Source organism: Apium graveolens, chromosome 4, assembly GCF_009905375.1.
Source record: "Apium graveolens cultivar Ventura chromosome 4, ASM990537v1, whole genome shotgun sequence".
NCBI classification, from domain to species: Eukaryota; Viridiplantae; Streptophyta; class Magnoliopsida; order Apiales; family Apiaceae; genus Apium; species Apium graveolens.
Window position 1 is genome coordinate 74,307,921 of NC_133650.1, and position 5,199 is coordinate 74,313,119.

A 5,199-nucleotide genomic window follows, 5' to 3' on the forward strand; every position below is an offset into this window, starting at 1 on the left:
TCAAAGACCAATCTTTCCTCGATGGACACACAACTTTCTCTAAAATGCGCTTGATCTCTCTTTTAGACACCTCAGCTTGACCATTTGTCTGAGGATGATAAGCCGTAGCAATGTGATGATTCACATTATACCTTCGTATTATAGCAGTGAACTTGCGATTGCAAAAATGCGACCCCTCATCACTGATTACGATTCTTGGAGTTCCAAACCTTGTGAATATCTGCTTGTAAAGAATATTAAGCACCACTTTCACATCGTTCATTAGAAACGCCTTTATTTTAACCCATTTTGACACATAATCAACTGCCAACAAGATGTACTGATTGTTACAAGATGAGACAAATGGCCCCATGAAGTCAATTCCCTAAACATCGAAGACCCCAACCTCGAGAAGCAAATTAAGAGGCATCTCATCCCTCTTAGACATATTACCCACATGTTGACATCGATCACATTTCAAAATAAACTGGTGAGCATCTTTAAACAAGGTTGGCCAAAAGAAACCTGCTTGAAGAATATGAGATATTGTCTTTTCTCCACCATAATATCCTCCATAAGCCGTTAAGTGGCAATCTCGCAAGATCCCCCCCCCCCCCGTTTCGCTGTAAGGAATACATCTCCTGATGATTTGGTCAACTCTTTATCGAAAAAGAAACAGCTCATCCCACATATACCATTTTACTTCATGTAGAAACTTCTTCCTTTGAGCATATGATAAGTCGGGAGGCATGATATTACTCACAAGGTAGTTCATAATGTCTGCAAACCATGGTTCTTCTTCTTGTACTCCAAACAACTACTCATAGGGAAAAGACTCATTTATCAATGTCTTGTCCAATGAAGTAGCATTAGTGTTCTCTAAACGCGAGAGATGATCAGAGACTTGATTTTCAGACCTCTTTCTGTCCTTGATCTCTAGTTCAAATTCTTAAAGCAAAAGAACCCATCTAATCAATTTAGGCTTCGAGTCCTTCTTTGAGACGAGATATCAAATTGCAGTGTGATCAGTGAAAACTATCACCTTAGTCCCAAGTAGATAAGATCAAAATTTCTCAAAACCATAGACAATAGCCAAAAGTTCTTTCTCTGTAGTAGTATAATTCAGTTGAGCACCATTTAGGGTCTTGCTAGCGTAGTAGACCACATGAAATATGTTGTTCTTCCTCTGCCCAAAAACTGCTCCAACTGCATAGTCACTTGCATCACACATCATCTCAAAAGGTTCATTCCAATCAGGTTCAGTTATGACAGGTGTCATGATTAAACTCTTCTTCAATGTCTCAAAAGCTGCAAGGCACTCGTCATCAAACTTGAAAGGGACATCTTTCTCTAGCAAACTGCACAATGGCTTCGAAATCTTAGAAAGGTCCTTGATGAAATGCCTATAAAAACCCGCATGCCCAAGAAAACTGTGAATTCCCTTAACAGAAATCGGAGGAGGAAGATTTTCAATGACCCCCACATTGCCTTTGTCCACCTTAAGACCCTTACTAGAAACCTTGTGCCCAAGAATAATGCCCTATCGCACCATAAAGTGACGTTTCTCCCAATTGAGAACCAAATTGGTCTCTACACACCTTTTGAGAACGTGTCCAAGATTTTACAAGCATTCATCAAAAGAATCTCCAAATACTGAGAAGTCATCCATGAACACCTCCACATAATGGCCAATCATATCAGAAAAGATGGCCACCATACATCTCTGAAATATGGTTGGTGTACCACACAGACCAAAAGAAACTCGTCTGAAGGCGAAAGTACCAAATGGAAAAGTAAAAGTAGACTTCTCCTGATCTTCTGGAGTGATACAAATCTAATTGTAACCCGAATAGCCATCCAAAAGACATTAGTACTCATGACCAGCCAATCTGTCAAGCATCTGGTCAATGAAGGGTAAAGGAAAGTGATCCTTCCTAGTGGCCTTGTTCAGCTTCGTGTAGTCCATACAAACTCTCCACCCCATGATTATTCGTGTAGGAATAAGCTCATTCTTCTAATTTGCTACCATAGTAATTCCACCTATCTTTAGCACACATTGAACTGGGCTCACCCATGTACTGTCAGAAATAGGATAAATAATCGTTGCATCCAGCCACTTAAGAATTTTCTTCTTCACTACTTCCTTCATGATCGGGTTAAGTCTTCTTTGCTGGTCAACCGTAGGCTTGCTACCTTCTTCTAGCAGAATTTTATGCATGCAATAAGAAGGGTTGATTCCCTTGATATCTGCTATAGTCCAACCAATTACAGATTTGAACTCTCTCAGAATCCTCAGAAGCTTTTCCTTGTCACTACATGAAAGGTCAGATGCAATAATCACAGGCAGAGTAGATGCATCACCTAAAAAAGCATACCTCAAATACTCAGGTAAAGGCTTAAGCTCAAGAGTGGGAGCTTCCTCAATAGATGGCTTGAGGCGTTTAGGAGTTTTGTTCAATTCCTCTATTCCAAGATATTCAAAAGGCATATCAATCTTCCTCTTTCAGGGAGAAGCATTCAGATATTGCAATTGCTCTTCACCTTCATCATCTTCACTATCTGAATTCCTCAATAAGGCCTTTTCTAAGGCATCAGACCTCAGCAATTGATCAAGTTCCAAAGTCACCACAGAATCGACCAACTCTACCTTTAAGCACTCCTCATTTTCCGTAGGAAATTTCATAGCATTGAACACATTAAAAGTTACGTCCTAATCCAGCACTCGCATTGTAAGCTCACCCTTCTGCAAATCTATCAAGGTTCGGTCAGTTTCCAAGAAAGGTCTTCCCAAGATTATGGGAATCTTCGTATCCTCCTCAAAATCAAGAATTATGAAATCAGCAGGGAAGATGAGTTTATCAACCTTGACCAAAACATCCTGCACAATACCTCGCGGATATGTAATAGAACGGTCGGCCAACTGCAAAGTCATAAAAGTCAGTTTTGGATCAGGTAAATCCAACTGCTTGAAGATTGATAAAGGCATTAGATTTATGCTAGCTCCCAAGTCACATAAGCATCTGTCAAAAGACATTTTTCCTCCGTAAGAGCGACAGTCTCTAAGTCATCTAGCTTCACTTTTCAAGAGAGAATATCTTTCATAAACTTTGCGTAACTAGGCATCTGCTCAAGAACCTCGGTGAAAGGTATGTTGATATGAAGTTTCTTGAACACCTCCAGAAACTTCTCAAATTGCTTGTCCAGCTTTTTCTTCTGCAGCCGCTTAGGAAAAGGCGGTGGAGGATAGATCTATTTCTCCCTTTATTACCCTTAGGAGGAGCGTGTTCAACAGTAGTCTTCCTTGGTTCCACTTCTACTTCCTACTGCTCTATTTCTTTTTCAGCCCCAGTTTCTTCAGTCGACACTTGAGTTTGTTCGGGATTCGCAACCTTTCCAGACCTCAAAGTGATTGCCTTTACCTGCTCCTTAGCTTCCTTCCTTCCTGGCACTTCGGTGTCACTAGGTAATGTACCAGGTTAATGATTTAGCAAGGTATTGGCAATTTGTCCAATTTGATTTTCCAAGGTCTTGATAGAAACAGCTTGACTCTTGCACATAAACTTCAACTCCTCTAATTCAGATTTTTCATTAGCTTGTTGCTGCTGGAGTTGCTGTCTTGGTGCATATTGCAGTTGCTAAAAACCAGGGGGTTATACTGCTTAGCTGGATACTGCTGATAAGGCTGTTGAACCACATTCTGAGCATTGCTCCAACTGAAATTAGGATGATTGCGGTTGTTGGGATGATAAGTGGCTGGCACTGGTTGCTGCGAAAGCTGAAAGTTGCTCACAAACTGAGCTGATTCACTAGAAATTGCGCACTGATCAGTCTCATGGGCACCAACACAAAGCTCACAGACACTAGAGATTTGATTAACTCCATAATTATCCATAGTGTCCACCTTCATCGTCAAAGCCTTAAGTTGGGAAGCTATAGCAGTTGCTGCATCCAACTCCAGAATTCTGGCTACTTTTCCCTGAATCGGTCTCTGAGAAGGATTCTGGTATTCATTAACAGCCATCAGTTCGATCAATTTATAAGCTTCATCATAGCTCTTAGCCCACAAGGCTCATCCTGATGCTGCATCGAGCATTGGTCTAGAAGTAGCACCCAATCTATTGTAGAAATAATTTATAATCATCCAATCAGGCATACCATGGTGTGGGCACTTCCTTAGCATCTCCTTATATCGATCCCAAGCCTCACACAGAGATTCTCCAATTTGGTGAGCAAACTAAGTAAGAGCATTCCTGATTGCAGCAGTATTCGCCATAGGGAAGAATTTAGTGAGAAACTTTTGAGCAAGATCTTCCCAAGTGGTGATAGACCCTGCTGGTAGAGAATGTAACCAGCACTTAGCTTTATCCCTCAGAGAGAATAGGAAGAGTCGCAGCTTGATAGCATCTTCAGTCATATCATTGAACTTGAAAGTGTCGCAGATCTCGATGAAATCACTGATGTGCATGTTGGGGTCTTCAGTAGGAGAACCCCCAAACTGAACTGAGTTTTGTATCATCTGAATCGTGCTTGACTTGATCTCAAAAGTGTTAGCCCTGATGGTTGGCCTGATGATGCTTGACCAAATGTCATTGATCATAGGCTGAGAATAGTCCATCAAAGCCTTAGGATTTTCTACTTGATCTCCTATCACTACTAAAACTGGTTCCTCGACTTTCTCTTCTTCTTCTACCTTCTTCTCTTCAGGTACTCTTTTCATTTCAAACCACCACAACTTCTTCCTCGGCTTTATTCAGAGTTCTCTTACGAGACCACGAACACGTATGCATACACCCTCGCTAGAGTACCTGAAATAAGACAAGGAAACAGATAAGTAACAATGTCCGAGTCAATGAATTTTAATGACCAATGATGAAAAATACATAAACTAAAAATTAACACCGAGTCCCCGGCAGCGGCGCCAAAAAGTTGTTTATCGCTAAACACGCGCTAAAATTACATGCAAGTATACGCGTTCGCAAGTAGTATAAGATATAAATCAAATTCGTTCCCACAGAGACTGGTTTAGCTTAACTTTATAATTTATGCACTTAAGCAACAATGTATGGTTATTATTCAATGCTAAGACGAATAACAATTTGAGGTTGTTTATAACTAAGAATTAAACTAACAATTATAACTAAGCAATAAGAATGATTGACTTAATATATAAGATAAACATGGGATTCGAACTTCATTAAATACTTCATTCAATAGCCTTTT

At 40.3% G+C, this 5,199-nt stretch overlaps 1 non-coding gene across 1 annotated transcript; it reads left to right on the plus strand.

Annotated features, from left to right (window-relative positions):
• Positions 1–4,130: 4,130 nt before the first annotated feature.
• Positions 4,131–4,237, plus strand: LOC141722951 (small nucleolar RNA R71). The gene has a single exon (XR_012575949.1). It is a non-coding gene; the product is annotated as a small nucleolar RNA R71 (small nucleolar RNA).
• The last annotated feature ends 962 nt before the right edge of the window (positions 4,238–5,199 follow it).